The sequence below is a fragment of the Mesoplodon bidens genome (genome assembly GCF_964165515.1).
Source record: "Mesoplodon bidens genome assembly, chromosome: 9".
Taxonomy (NCBI): Eukaryota; Metazoa; Chordata; class Mammalia; order Artiodactyla; family Ziphiidae; genus Mesoplodon; species Mesoplodon bidens.
The window spans coordinates 58,756,818-58,773,443 of NC_138166.1; the positions used below are offsets into that span (position 1 = coordinate 58,756,818).

At 41.4% G+C, this 16,626-nt stretch overlaps 1 long non-coding RNA gene across 1 annotated transcript; it reads left to right on the plus strand.

Annotated features, from left to right (window-relative positions):
• Nucleotides 1-8,730: 8,730 nt before the first annotated feature.
• On the plus strand, nt 8,731-16,236 carry LOC308622741. The gene is made up of 3 exons (XR_014016682.1): nt 8,731-8,815; nt 9,835-10,173; nt 16,009-16,236. It is a non-coding gene; the product is annotated as an uncharacterized lncRNA (long non-coding RNA).
• Nucleotides 16,237-16,626: the final 390 nt, after the last annotated feature.

The window sequence follows — 16,626 nt, forward strand, 5'->3', positions numbered from 1 at the left end:
TCCTGTTTTGAAGCATACTGTTTAAATAACTGCAACACTCCTCCAACATGTGGACCTATGTCCTATCTGCTCCTTGGATTTCCTGCCAAGTACAGTTAGCTGTCTGCTATATCCAGTGAACTCTGAGGAGTAGATGAGAGCAAGTCACTTCTTTTTGGATGGCGACTTTCTGTAACTGTATTCAATCTAAACCTGAAGTCCTCATTGGTTTCAGCTTCCCTTTTTAGTAAAATTCAATTTATAAACTTTATTTTCATTACATGTCATGCCTATGGTAGCTGGCCACAAAAAAGGAACTAAGAAACACAAAACAATTCAGACAGATAAAAGGTTACGACGGTGTCTCCACTGTCATTTTTGGTGAGGTACAGACCTCACTTTCAAATAGTTCCAAATATCCTCGGCAAGAGAAAAGCCTTCAACCAAGGTAGGAGACTGCCTAAGTGCTGTGTATTTTCAAGGTGCGGCTGGGTTTCCACCTGGCTTTTTTTCTTTTGAATTAAGATGCCCTTACTGCCAAAAGGCTCTTAAATGCTCATTTGGAATGATGATAACAGTAAGATTTGCTGAGCACTATTGTCTGTAGAGATTCTTCCGAGTTGAGACGGAGTCCTTCTAAACGTACCGCATATACTACCAGCAGAGGCTCTGCTTTTGGAAGTGCTTCCCAAAGTATCAAAATTAATCCCTTAGGAGAGAATGCTTAAAATGCAGATCTAGGCCACCACCAGAGATTCGATTTGCATGTTAGGATGGGGCTCAGGAATGTGCATTTCTCACAGGCTCCTGGTATAATTCTGTTGTGATGGACCACACTCTGAAGAACATTGTTTAGGGTATTGAGGAAACTCTTGGCTGTCACCATATCCATTTTTATGCGATGAATAACATTTCTGGAAAGCTATATATGCAAACACATTTTTGGTGAAGCCACTAGAATTCTGTGACTGACCCTGTTCTTTCTGAGAGGCATTACTGATTTGACTGATTTGTAAACAGCACCCGAATGTAACCAGTGAAGCTCTCTGTTGAAAGGAATATCTTAGTGGTTTATTTTGTAAGGTCAGGAATACATTTCTTATGTGACTACATGATCATCCTCTAATGGATTAATATGGATTAGCATACGGAAGGTTTCTCACAGAAAGGGAGCAATCATTCTCATATCACAAAACAATGACAACTGCCGGAATCTATTAGCTGAAATCACTTATGTCCCCTTTTCCTGCGTTATTTTCTGTTCTTCATCATAGCTATGGTTATAGTTGTGCTGCTAACGGGGTCACAGGCTGGGGTGGGGGCTGTGTTTGTGGTTTGAGGTTGAGGTTTCTGGTTTCCAGAAGCCTCAGTCTACAGGGAGTTCACCCTCATACTGGCTTTCCAGCTACAAGATGGGGTGACACTGGGGAGAAGAGTCTTTGAATTGGGGCTGTTGATTCTCAGGCTGGCTCTGGGCCCGAGGCTCCTGTGCTCAGAAAAAAAACCCAGATTCAAATTTTAAACATTCATAAAAATCAGAATGGTGATATTTTTGACCTGCTGCCAACTTGTTTAACCTTCTTTCTTCCTTTTTTTTTTTTTTTAAATCAAATTGCTGGAATATGGTGTGTGAGATTTTAGAGCCAACATTTTTTTTTCTCCTGTTGGAAAAAAGTTCCCCAAGTGAGAAATTTTGTGTCAGGTTTTAGCCATGAAAGGGTGCAGCTCTTTGTCAATGATAAAACTGCAATTCTCCACACATAATGTAACGATTTATGCCCTTGGCATCTTACAGTGTAACAGGGCTGAGGCGCATAAATTCTCCTCAGGTTAAAACAGGATTAGACCTCACAACTCTGGCTGTGCCATCCCATGTGGCTGTAGTCGGAGAAGTAAAACCAAACCAAACACATTCAATAAGAGCAGATGCTTAAGTACTTTTTAAACCGATGGCTTTGTGGAGCTGTTTTCGCTTAAAGAGAGAATAATCTGAAACACCTTTTCCACCAGTTCATCCACTTGGGCAGCAGCTAAGCAGCTCCATGGGGCCTCTCCTGCTCTCGGTGCCTGCAAGGTTAGGTCCAGTGAAGGGCGAGCGTGGCCCAAGCCGCCCTCACTTGGCCACAGGTTTCAGAAGACATCTGCAAATCATTGTGTAAAACCAAAAAGTACAAATTCACCACAGCCTGACTCTCTCGAGTTGAGTCTGATGTTTCCTGTTTTGAAGGTTTCCTTGGTATCTTACACATCCACTGTGAAACACCAGCTGCTTTAAGTGACTTGAATTTACAGACCCTTTGATCAATTATCTTACCCAGTTTCTGATTAATTGAGAGGAGGGTTGAGCCATCCCCTTATGTAAATATAAGACTTAATTTTAAAAAATCCAGTCTTTTAAGCAAGCGCTATAGACAGAGCCTTGCCTTTGTTTTTCTTATTTAATTTGCTTCAGCGGCAGGGTCTTTTCTCTCTAACTATATTAACCCCCCACCCCCACCCCAGTGTTTTGCAGCTAAAGCAAATGGGAAATGTTGCCAATGGCAGATTGAAAGCAACAGTGTGCCTTATCTCAGGTTCTCACTCTTTGCTAATTCATTGAATTGAATTGAATTGAATTGAATCCTTAGGATTTTTTCAAAATAGAGTAGTGAAAGCGAAGTAGCAAAAGAAAAGAAACAACCTCAGACTGAGCTAGGTCTTCCAGCTGAAGGGCAAGTTGAAAGCAACAGAACCAGTTTTCATTAGGCTGCTGTATTTTCCTTCTTGGTAGAAATTTTAAAGTGATGGTTAGGGCTTACATTTGGTCATTGACATTCAGACTTGCAATAATTAGACTTGGTTTGTCTAGAAGCCAAAGCAACTGAGCAAATACCCAACTGGGTTCATGGTATTGTGACATTTCTTTGTCATGTACTGATGAAGCTTAGCAAATATTTCTATACTAGTCCTGACATTTATCAAATGAAAATCCTCACTTAGCCACTACTTTAGTACTTCCAAGGATACAGTACTTACTATCGTGGGGCAGCCCTAGTTCACTACTAGTCAGTTTTGTTTGTAGAATGCTTCTCCACACTAATGAGGGCAAATTTGTCTCCCTAAAGCCTCATCCATTTGTTCAATTAATGAATTAACAGTTACTGAGTACTCTGTCCACACGCTGATGGCTATGAGATAGTCTTTGGTTTTGTGGAAGCTCTGGTCTAGTTCAATATTTCTCAACTTTTTTTCATTATTATTCCCTTAAGAAGCCTTTTTAAGACATTTTTCCCTTATTGCCATCCCCTCATGAAATGTTAATGTCATAGATACACTGTATGTCTGATTATATACTATATGTATATTTGTGTTTTTACAAGTTTTGTCTTTTTTTTTTTGCTCTTCAAGAATGAATTTCTGCCCCTTGGGGGGAACAGCACCCCTACGAAGAATGCATAGTCTAGTGGCAACTGCAGATATATGAGCAAATAGCTAAATCCCGATATATCCACCAGAGCACCTGCTCCTCTACCTTATTCTCTGCCCTCTCTCGCACCCACAACTTGCACAGACTTCTAGAAAGACTGTACATTTCAAGTATTTGTTTAACCATTTCTAGTGCACTGAATGATTGCTCCCCCCACCAAATAGATATGTCTACCAGGCACCAGTGAATGTAGCCTCAGTTGGAAAAAAGGGTCTTTCCAGATGTAATTAAGGATTTCAGGATGAGATCATCCTGGATTATTTGGATGGGCACTAAGTCCAATGATAACTGTCCTTAGTAGAGAACAGACTTGAGGGTACGGGGCAGGGAAGGGTAAGCTGGGACGAAGTGAGAGACTAGCACTGACGTATATACACTACCAAGTGTAAAATAGATGCTAGTGGGAAGCTGCCACATAGCACAGGGAGATCAGCTTGGTGCTTTGTGACCACTTAGAGGGGTGGGATAGGGAGGGTGGGAGGGAGACGCAAGAAGGAGGGGATATGGGGAGATATATATATATATATATATATATATATATATATATATATATATATATATATATATATATATATATATATATCTGATTCACTTTGTTATACAGCAGAAACTAACACACCATTGTAAAGCAATTATACTCCAATAAAGATGTGGGGGAAAAAAACAGAGAAAGGCAGAGGGAAATTTGGCACAGACGCAGAAAAGCAGGCCATGTGAGATGGAGACACAGACTAGAGTGATATGGCTACAAACCAAGGAATGCCAACAGCCACCAGAAGCTGGGAGACATTCTCCCCTGGAGCCTCTGAAGGGGGGAAGGCCTGGCCAAAACCTTGATTTCAGACTTCTGGCCTTTAGAACTGTGAGAGGGTAAATTTCTGTTGTTTGTAGCCACCAAGATTATAGTAATTTGTTGTGACAGCCACAGGAAACAAATAAGCCATCTTTCCTCCTCCTAGAGGCACACACACAGTCTTGTTCATCTGTGTGGTCCTAGTGCACAGCCTGGTGACTGACACATTGCACGGTAGGAACAGTGAGTGGGAAGCAACTCGAAGCTTATGCTTCCTCTGCCAGATGGGAGTATCTGAGGGCTACAGCCATGTACTCCTTCCGTTCCTCCTGCTCTCCCCAACAATCTTCTCCTGTGTAGGCTAAACAGTCCTATCTTACATTTTCTTGTTTAGAAACATGCATTGTAAAAATGTAAAAATGTAAAAAAAATATAGATACACATAACTTTATATAAACTGGATTATATTATACAGGTTCTCCTGTAACTTGTTTTTTCTTCTCGTTAAATAATGTTATGGGCATCTCTCCATGTCAATAAATGTAGCTAAACATGTGTGGATTAATATAATTTATTTAACCAGTCTCCTACTGATGGACGCTAATATCTCTCTTAAAATGGAATAGCTGGGCCTCCCTGGTGGCGCAGTGGTTGAGAGTCCGCCTGCCGATGCAGGGGATACGGGTTCGTGCCCCGGTCTGGGAGGATCCCACATGCCGCGGAGCGGCTGGGCCCGTGAGCCATGGCCGCTGGGCCTGCGCGTCCGGAGCCTGTGCTCCGCAACGGGAGAGGCCACAGCAGTGAGAGGCCCACATACCGCAAAAAAAAAAAAAAAAAAAAAAAAAAAAATGGAATAGCCATTTTGACATAGGTACTGTAAGTCACGCCATACCAATAGAATGGAACCGTTATTGCTTTTGACTTGAATACTACACTTATTCTAATGTGGCAAATGGTTTCATGAGCTTTGTGAGCTAGTTGCTACCTTTTTTTTTTGATAACATATTGCTATCTTCTTTTGACCCTGTGGTGAATTAAAATCCCTGTATCTTTTAACCTGAATAGTTCTGAAGTGAAGGGCTCCTAAATTTGTGTTTGAGCAATTGATTACATATATTTAAAAACAATCCACGTGGGAGTTTTACATACACTTAGTCATAGTTTAGGCATGGTCTTGTTTCTGCTTTTAAATTGAATTCTATGTCATAAACACTTTTTTTCATACACTACTGAGTTTTCTTTCAACTTTTACGATTTTATATTTATTTCTGTTTATTATTGGGAAAAATGGATTTTCTCCCATCATTTCAGCCCACTGAGATAATTCTGGAGCTACACTTTGTGCTCCATTATACAAGTCATTCACACCTAATAAGCAGGTACAGGCACACCTCAGAGATATTTGGGATTCAGTTCCAGATCACCACAATAAAGCAAATATCACAATGAATTGAGTCACATGAATTTTTTGGTTTCCCAATGCATATAAAAGTTATGTTAACACTATACTGTATCTATTAAGTGTGCAATAGCATTATGTCTTATAAAACAACGTACATAACTTAATTTTAAAATATTTTATTGCTAAAAAATGCTAACCATCATGCGAGCCTTCAACAAATCACGATAGTAACATCAAAGATCACTGATCACAGAGCACAACAAATAATAATAATAATGAAGAAGTTTGAAATATTGCAAGAATTACCAAAATGTGACACAGAGATATAAAGTGAACAAATACTGTTGGAAAAATGGCACTGATAGGCCTCCTTGACACAGGGTTGCCACAAAACTTCCATTTGTAAAAATGCAATACTCTGAAGTACAATAAAATGAGGTACGCCTGTATTTTACTTTTTCCTCTGTGTTAGGGATTGCAGTGTTGAGTAGTACTAGGTAAAAGAGGGAACTCTGACTCTTACATCAAAAGGCTTCCCTCCTGGTTGATATTAAACTCCTAGTGGACATCTTGTCTTCTATTATTCTCCTCCCATACAATACCTCTATCAGATCGTACTGGCTTTTGTCTTGGCCCATTCAGGACAGGCCTTGCGTCTCTTTGTCCTGCTTTCCCTATAATACCTAGTACAGTGCCTGGTGTGCAACATAAGAGGTGCCGATTAACATTTGTTGTTTTAAATTGAAATGTCCCCAAGAATATAATGAATTCAATGTGGTGGATCCACACAGCCTCCTAGCAATCAGCATTTTCTTTTGCACTTGCTCATTAATCATCTATTCAATAATCCATTTCTGGAATTCACAAGGGATCGATGCCAAGCTCACTGGATTATATCCCCCTTTACCGCTTTCTTCAAAGTCAGGACCTGGGAAAGCTTTGTGTAGGAAGTGGGGCTTCAAGTTGGTGTTGATGGACAGGTATGATATAAGTAGAGGAAAGAGAAGGAGAGGCCGTTTGGAAACCAGAATTTCTTTGCAGTAAATGTGGTTGGAAGACAGAGCTGTTCACAGACACAGAGAACAGTTTTATGCTAGTGAAATCTTGGTTAAGTGAGCACTATGATAACCCTGAAAAAGAGAATGTGGTGTTGGAAACTGAGAATGGCCTATGCCCCCAGGCACATAGGGAAGCCAGGCTGTTCTCTGCTTCCTATACCACATTCCCTTTCCAAGGTTGTTCTGGTGCTTGCTTAGCCAAGATTTCACTAATCCCATCATCTTTATAAATGTAAAACCTCAAATACATAAAAATATACTTATTGGGCTTCCCTGGTGGCACAGTGGTTGAGAATCTGCCTGCTAATGCAGAGGACACGGGTTCGAGCCCTGGTCTGGGAGGATCCCACATGCCGCGGAGCAACTAGGCCCGTGAGCCACAACTACTGAGCCTGCGCGTCTGGAGCCTGTGCTCCTCAACAAGAGAGGCCGTGATAGTGAGAGGCGCACGCACCGCGATGCAGAGTGGCCCCCGCTTGCCACAACTAGAGAAAGCCCTCGCACAGAAACAAAGACCCAACACAGCAAAAATAAATAAATTAATAAACTCCTACCCCCAACATCTTCTATATATATATATATATATATATATATATATATACACACTTATTATCACCATACTTGTGTCCTATTTGATTTCTAGATATGGCTGTTATACCCAGCCACAGTGTGAAAGGATAGGAGGGGGTGAGTAGGAAGACCAAAGTGGTACAGAAGCCCCTTTTTATCATGAGTTGGGAATGGTTAAGAAAGTAACTATTTGGGATATAAACCTCACTGATTCAGGCTAATTAGTGGTAATATAAGTAGAAGTGCAAAGTCTGAATTACTGAATACTTAGGAAAAGAAAGGCAAGTTGTAGGTGTTGAGTAACTCTAACAAATGCTTGCATCTGCAACGTTCCTCATAATGCAGCATTGCAGGTGCTGAGTTAAAATGGCAAGATCACAAAATTTAAGATTTCTTGGTTTTCAAACTTCTATAAAGTTGTAAGGGCCAAAAAAGAGCTGCTTATTACTGTTAATACCATCCCATGTATATCTGCTACCCCTCCCTCTGTCCTACCTCCTGCCAAGCTTGTGAGGCCTTAAAAGTCACAGGTTACAGGAAGAACAAAACAGTATCTGGGTTTCAGTTGTCACTTTTGAGATCCCACTGAGCTCTCTATGTAACTTGAATAACAGGGTTTGTTGTGATGGGGGTCAAGTGATGCTGGAAGGAGGTAGGCTTGGTCTCAACTCACCCTTTAGAGCAGGGCAGGCCCTTCGTGAAGGGAGGTGCTGGGGGGTACCCTGTTAATTACAGAGGCTCAGCCCAGTGGGTGAAACAGGCATACACAGTGGTTCAACGGGGCAGGAGATAGCAATAGCCCGTCTTGAATTGGGCAGATGCTCAGCATGGGGCCAATGGGGAGGTGAAGGAGTTGCCTATTGGGAGGGTGGGAACTGCTGATGTGCCATGCAGATCCAGCAACTGACCAGGGGCTCATGGAGCAGTGGTACAGCTTGACCTTCAGTGGAAGACAGACCATCTCAGCATGCTGCCCCGAGCAGAAGCCCAGCCCTACAAACTGCAGAGATAGGGGTGGGTTAAGGTGGGGCCTCTGTTCAACTCAAGATTTAGATACAGACACCACCTTAACAGAAGGGGGGCTCTGTAGGAATGTGTATCACAGGGTGAGTTCCCCAGGAAGAAGATTCTGAGACTCAAATCAGCATGCAGGAGGTATATTTGGGAATGCTCTTGGGATCAACATCGGTGGAAGGATGAGATGGAAATCAGAATTGAATACAGAGAAAGGTTAACTGAGATACTGTCCCAGCAAAGGCCTTGACTGACCTCATGGGTAAACTTGGGAGAACTCAGCATTGCCCTGGGCTGGAGGGAGAGACCCGAGGGGGTCAGGCCTTTATACTCCCACATTGATCAGTCACTGGGTGCCGGCTGCCACTGGAAGGAGGTGTGGCTTTGGGCCAGACACTTTTCTTCAACAGAAGCAATTCTCAGAAATGGCTAACAGCTGAGGGCCATCTTCTGGCTGTACTCCCAGCAGCTGGGGGAATAAGTCCTTCCTTCCTGAAAGAGAATCTGGGGAGCACATCAGAACATCCATCTCAGTAAGTTACAGCCTGGGGGACAAGACTGTCCAGTAGCCATGAATGATAGAATGGGGATATTAGAACTCTGATCAACATGAGAGGGAAGACATAATATTATATTAAATCTCACTGGATTGAGCCTGATGGGAGGGGAGGCTAGAGTGAGGGAGGGGTTATGAAAGATGGGAGGAATTGTCCATTACTATTTGCATACTTCCTCTCTCTGAACCCAGTTGCTCTGGGCCCTGGGGTGGGATGTGGAGGAGGGGAGGGCGATGGTGGGAGTACACACAGGTTAAGGGATCAATGATCCCAGCTATGAGAAGCTGAGGAAGACAGAGATGGGGAAATAAAAGGACCTCCGTGGATATCTATGGGACATTTCTCCCTGTTCATTCTAGCGAATCTTGTACGTCATGACCCTGGGGCTTATAATGCCATAAAAATGTTCAAATAGTCAAATCCAGTCACCATGTACAAACACGCAATTCTAATTTTAAGAAGTATTTGTCAAGGCATTGATGCAATTCTGTTCCTTAGGCCTAAATTAATATTCTTTTACTGTAAGATTTCCATTGTGTTGTTCCAGCCATTTTGTGTTTCAAGACCAGAGCAGGAGATTTTTTATTAATTAATTAATTTTTAGAGAGACTCATCCCTTTTCTGCACAGCTCAAAGTGGTCTTCGATTTAACACCACTTGGAAAGCAGGAAGGAGGGAAAAATTGTTTAGATTGAGTCCAAGAATAGAAAATTGTTATACCAAAAAAACTTTCTCCTTTAAAAAAATGAAGTGAGTAAGCAGTGGGGAACTCACATTAGAGCATGTTTCAATGTCAGTGTTTAATGTGTCACAACATTTGGCTCATCTTGGCAAATCATGAAATTTTTCTAATTCCTAAGGTATCATTAAACAGCTGTTGTTTTTTTTTCTAAATAATATTAACTCTGCCCCCTCCCCAACCAGGACTGTCTAGGTTTCAATAGCCTAGATTTTCAGTGCAATGGTGTCAATTTCACTTTGGAATCCTTTCACAGATTATGGATGTCCACTTCTCATGCGGGGGTATGAACATGCAAGAAATGGTCAAGAGTTTGCTGTTCGTGAAAAGACTCAGCTGTAGCGGCATCTGGACAACACACTTTCAAAACGGGGTTATTTCATAATTGCATCGGCTCTGTCCAAGAAAAGAGAACACATTCAAATTCCCTGTAATTCAAACCATTTGTTACCGGAGCTCTCTGTCCTGAGCTAGAGAGGACTGGTATCCTTGAGAGACTGTTGTGTTCCAAACTGTCCACGTCCCCCTGGCTTGAAAATTTCATTTTGGACTTGGTGCTGTGACCAGGGAAGTTGTATGAAGAGATGCTTTCCAGGTGAGAACAATGAAATGCTGCCCTTGGTCGGGCACGGACTATGTCCACGTGCTGAGATTTGTGTGTAATTCATCCAAACACTCCCATTGGTCTATCCAGAGGTTTGGTGCTCATAGGATCACCAGTTATTTGTGTGGCTTCTTACTCCACATGGGCAGAAGCCAGAGGTGATCCCAAGAGCAGGACACAGAGTGACGCAGGGAGAAAAACATAGGGCTTGGGGGCCCAAAGAAAACTAGGTCTGCGTCTCATCGCTGGCACATTCCTAGCCTTAAGCAAGCCATTTAACTTCTCTGAACATCAGCTTCCTTGTTTATAAGATGATCACACACACACACACTCTCACTCACTCACTCACTCACCTTACATGGTGGTGATGAGAATGAGAGATAATATATCTAAGATGCTCAGCATACTACCTGGCACATAGTGGATACCCAATACTTGGAAGTTATTATAATTGTTAGCTATTACTAAATAAAGTCTATGAAAAGGCTCTTTCTGTATAATCTAAATCCCCATTATGCTCATCTTATGCCCAATCTGGCAGTAAAAGAGGGCTTGCTGACAGCATCCATCTTTCCATTCACGAGACACATGAAATATATGGCCTTCTTCCTAATGGTTTCCCAAAGGTCTGCTAGGTTTCCTGGCAATGCGTCAGCAATTCAAGCCGGTCCAGGTACAGAACAAAATTGTGCCAATAGCCACATTCCATGCACAGAACACTCCCCAACAGGGCCATACACGCGGCGGCCGTGTGTGCCAGCCTCTCGGGCCTGGCTCACCAGGCAGCTGCATAAATTGCTTCGAACATGAGGTTATTTATGGCATAACCAACCCTGCCTTTGGCCTAGCCCTTGTTCTCATTTCTTAAATGATAGTAGTAGTGCTGGGGTAAGACATGCAACGTAGGAAACTGAATTCCACAGACAAACGTTGCCAGGTGCAGACTTACCAACTCCGACTACACTGGACCTTGTCAGTTTATTGTTGGCTCCGCAATTCCACGCTCCAGGGTGGCAAGAACTGCCCTAAGTGAAGACAGTCCACAGCACATCAGTGACAGCTAGGCAGAGAGCAACTGTCTGACTTTTCTGTAATTCTGAATTTGTGAGTGCTCTCAGCAGGGTATTCTGACAGTGGTTATAACCTTAGAAGTAAAGTTAAAAGAAAATATATGTAAAAGAGTACCTAGGACTCTTTTATATATATTTCCAATTTTTGCCTCTTACCTCACCCTTTATCTGAAGAAACTGAGATAGATGGAATGGTCTTTTATTCTTAGCTTTCCCTAATTTTCAGGTCAAATTAACAACATATTGGAACCATACTTAAAATGTAATGGGTTTTACAGATTTTTCTGATCCAAATTCTCCCCATCCCTAGTCAATCTAGTGCCCTTTTGTGGTGGGAAAAGGTACAGAGGGGTGTAAGCCTTGGCACTGATTTTAGGAGAGAGGGCCAATAGGAGAGGTGTGAACTTTTATAATTTTGCTTTTGCTCCAAGTCCTTATGCCCTATGAACCTGAGAGCAGGGCAGGCCCTTCGTGAAGGGCTGAGAAAGTAGGCCCATGATTGGCCCAGTGGGACTTAAATATTTTTTTAAAGCTGTGTCAGTGTGAATGGTCATCTGCTTCATCAGGGACTATAGCTCCAGTGATGGGGGGGCACCAGGAGATGATGTACAACTTGGGATTGTGACCAAGTCCCTTTTCACTTTGACACCTGCATTTGTACCTTATTCAATCATTCATTCAATCAAAGAAATATCTGTTCAAATATTTATTCACATTCTACTATATGACACACACTGTGCCAAATGCTGGAGAAATAACTGTGAATTTTGTTTCCTGTGTGGTAGCTCTGGGGAAAGGGTGCTGTGATGCCCACCAAAAAATCGTCAATTCTTATTTTATTTTCAGGTGAATTACTTAATGAAATTATTTCTGTTGGTTCTAGTCAAGGCCTTTTAAATCATATACTGGGTGTTATATAGAGGCAATTAGAGGGGAAAGTTAGCAACGTGAACTTCCCTTATGGATACCAGCATTCAACCACCAATGGTGGGATGCAGGACAAAGGGCTGACTTTTGTCCCTCAGAGTCACAAAGGTTAACCTAAGGAATATACTAAGGAAATATATCTAATCCATGTTCATATTCATATATAATACCTATATCTACATCTTTTTAAGGATAGTTCATTGTCTTATCTGACACCCTCTAAAGTGTTACATCCCATGATATCTCTGAGATGGAGAAGAGTGGCCATTTGTTGAGGGTAAGCTACCTGAGTAGATACAGTGTTACTGCTTGATGCTTAGCACACTGCTTCTCCTCCCTGTTTACAGTCCTTCCAATTTCCTTTGAGAAAGCTCCCTTCCTCCATTTCTACCACGTGGTGTGGGTGGAATTTTAACTCCTTTAAAACTTCATACAGTATTGCTTCAGGGAAAGACCATTAATCCAGTAATACACATTGAGATGAGAGAAAACCTTTGCTAGAATTTCTAGAGAGATTCCTTTCTCTCTTCCATGGAATCCATTAGATTGAATGGTGTAGTATGTAAGAATGGAGACATTCCTTTTGTCATCCCAGGGAAAGCCCTCAGCTTCAGGGGTGACACAGGGAAAAGAGGACAGTGTGGAGAGCCTGAGGAAACTACAGAAGGAAGAGCAGAGAAATGGAGAGAAGCCTAATCCTTCGTGATACTGTTTTTTTTAATTTATTTTTATTTTTTGGCCACACTGCATTGTGGCATGTGGAATCTTAGTTCCCTGACCAGGGATTGAACCTGTGCCCCCTGAAGTAGAAGCTCAGAGTCTTAACCACTGAACCACCAGGGAAGTCTCCTGGGTTTTTCTGGGTTTTTTTTTCTTATTATTTTATAATTGAAGGATAGTTGACTTATAATATTATATTAATTTCAGGTGTACAACATAGTGATTCAATATATTTATAGATTATATTCCATTTAAAGTTATTACAAAATAATGGCTATGTTTCCCTGTATAATATATCCTTCTTGCTTATTTATTTTATACATAGTAGTTTGTATCTTTTAATCCTCTACTGCTATCTTGTTCCTCCTTCCTTCCCTCTCTCTACTGGTAACCACTAGTTTGTCCTCTGTATCTGTGAGTCTGTTTCTGTTTTGTCATATAGGTTCATTTGTTTTATTTTTTAGATTCCACCTGTAAGTGATAACACAGAGTATTTGTCTTACTTTGACTTATTTCACTAAGTAATACCCTCTAGGTCTATCTATGTTGTTGCAAATGGCAGAATTTAATTCTTTTTTTATGGCTGAGCAATATTCTATTATATATAAATATATATATATGTAGAGAGAGAGAGAACTTCTTTATCCATTTGTCTGTTGATAAACACTTAGGTTGCTTCTATATCTTGGTTACTGTAAATAGTGCTTGCTGCTCTTAACGCTGGGGTGCATGTATTTTTTTGAATTAGTGTTTTTGTTTCCTCTGGATATACACCCAGCAGTGGAATTGTTGGATCATATGGTAGTTTTTCTTTCAGTTTTTTGAGGGACCTCCATACTGTTTTCCACAGTGGCTGGATGAATTTATTATACAGTCCCACCAACAGTGTGCTAGGGCTCCCTTTTCTCCACATCCTTGCCAACATTTGTTACTTGTGCTCTTTTTCATAAAAGCCATTTTGACAGGTGTGAGGTGATATCTCACTGTGAGTTTGATTTGCATTTCTCTGATAATTAGCAATATTAAGCTTTTTTTCATGTGCCTCTTGGCCATTGATACTGTTGGAGCTTCTAGATCAAGCCTTACCTGAAGTTAGCATAATCTCTGGACTTTCCAATCATGTGAGCCAATACATTGCCTTTTTTTGCTTGAGTCAGTTTGAATTGGACTTTGTGTCAGTCATGACACACAGACACACACATGACATAGAGTCCCAATAGGTACCATGGATTTTGAACTCTTCCTAAATTTACATCAGACACCTTTATATAATGATAGACGTGAAGTGCATTCCAAAGGTACTCATAAATTCAATCCAGACGTAGATTACATACATCTCTGCTCATACAAATTAAGAGCTAACTGGGACAAGTGGCCAGGGTGGCAGGGAGAGGTGGGAACATTTGGGATTGTTCAAAGCATTTGAGACTGGGGGGGAGCAGTAACATATGATTTTCTGCAATAGCTTCCACTCTCGTGAATATTTTCGTAAAACATATCTCCTAGAAGAACAATCCTAGGACTACACAGTTACTAATACTAGGTTTCCCACTGTGCTCTGTCCTCTTTCCCACTCATAGGAATTAGTTCGCATTTAGGACACACCACACTCTGTGGTTGCAGGTCCACACTGCTGGGCTGCATGAAGGAGGGAGAAAGATGTCTGTAAAGGAGCCAGGAAGAAGACAGGTCGCCTGAGCCGAGAATGGAGCGTCTTTTATGTTCTTTGACAACTTTGAGATTTCCCTTTCCTATTCCTTTCTCCTCATCTATTAATGAGCATGAACTACATCCTGGCCTTTAATCATTGATATCATTTCACATACACTTTTTCATTATCCTCATCTCTCTTTTGCTCCTACGAACATCTGTTTCCCAGACCCACTCTCTAGAATTGAGGATATACATGGCAGCTTTCCCCATCTCTGAGCCATGGAGCTAAATTTCCTATGCACCTTCAAGCATTAAATTGAAAATTAAGCTGCATGTACCATATTTTGTTATAATTACCGTTTAGAAAAAAATCCTTGTTAATTTGGTATCCAAGAAAGTTATGTGGTCCATATGCTATGTAAGAATTTATAGTCCAGAGCAATAAAGTTTGGTAATAAAGGGATAGTGATGAGTGAAAGGGACAAATGTAAATTAACATTCCCCAAATAAATCAAACAGTTTAGAAAACTGGGCCATTCATGGCAACCACATGCAACTAGTTATAATTGCCAGTTTCCAAGTGTCTGATTTTAGTTTCCTTAAAAAATTTTTTAAAAAACAAATAGACATGATTTGAAGCTTAACACTCTGGTATCATTTGACAGTCACAGCACTGCTGAGACTGCCACAGAAATCATTCTAATTATTCTTATAGTCTTTGGCACTGGCTTGGATAATGATAGGAATTAGTGAGTTTTACCCAGACAAGGTCCCTTCCTTTGAGGAATTTATCCTTTACAACTATCTGCACTGGCCTGAGCTGCACTGGGACCAGTCTCTCCTCGCTGACCCAGAAGAGTCTCTTGGCTGATGATCATGACTGACATCATGTTTCAAGGGCTTCTCTGGGCCAGGTCCTGCACTGAGCTCTTCATACGCATTCTTTTCATTCTCACAGTCTTTAGAGGGAGTGTATTACCTAAGATTTTTTTCAGTCGTAAGTACGAAAAATGCCAACTAGAAATGACTTCTTAAGTGATAAAGAAATGAACTGTCTCTAGGAAAAAAAGGTCTAAAGGTAGGGCAGGCTGGTATAGTTGATAGATAAGGCTATAGAGGGAAAAAGAGATGAACCATTAAAGACATTATTAAGCACATTAAGGAGTTGGAACTAATACCTGAGATCAGTGGTGGGTGGTTAAGAATTTTTAGCAGAGGAAGGACTTGATCAGAATACAATTTTAGCAAGATCTCTCTGACTGCAGCGTGGAGAGTAGATTCCTGTAGTATTAAGGCTGGGTTTACAAGTCCAAATAAAGCAGAGGAGGAAGGCCACTACTTGGCTAATTCAAGTGCCCTACTTGTGCATTATCTGGGGCCTCCCTGTGACTGACTTTGTTGGTTCACTCATCAGCCATTCCCAATTCCTTTCTCCTTTGTCCACATCCCACTTCAGAGACTGAAAAATCCAGATACTTTCCTAGCCATTCATCTAGAGGTGGTCATGTGACCCAGTTTGACTATGGGCTTCTGGAAGAGTTCAACTTCTTGCCTGGAGCTGTCTTTTGACCCTGAAGGACACAACTAAGGATGAATGCCCACATGGAGAAGGAGAATGGAAGGGGCCTAGGTCCCTGATGACATCACAAATTCTTCCTAGCTACCTTGTTCAGCAAGCAATAAATGTGCCTATGGTTTAAGCCAGTGTTTGCTGTTACCCACAGCAAATAGCATTCCTAGGAAAGCGATTTTCAATTCTCTATTTCATTTTGATTGTGCATACACTTTTTGAATCCTTCAAGCAAGAGATGGAAGTTTCTATAGTGTGCTTATTACACTGACAGGCTGGAAGACAGAGCTCTGTAAAACTTCTGCTCCCTTTGGAATAAAAATGTGCATGTGCAATGCAGTACCTGCTTAGCCAGCCTGGAGAAGGCTTGGTGAATTCCTGCGGCCGTGGCTCCATTTCTTGCTGCCCACGATTGGCATGGCATTGGAGTGAAGTCCATTTGGCCTGTGACTGGACCTGAGGGAGAAAAGCAACAGTAGAGAGGATCATGAAGATTTTTTTTTA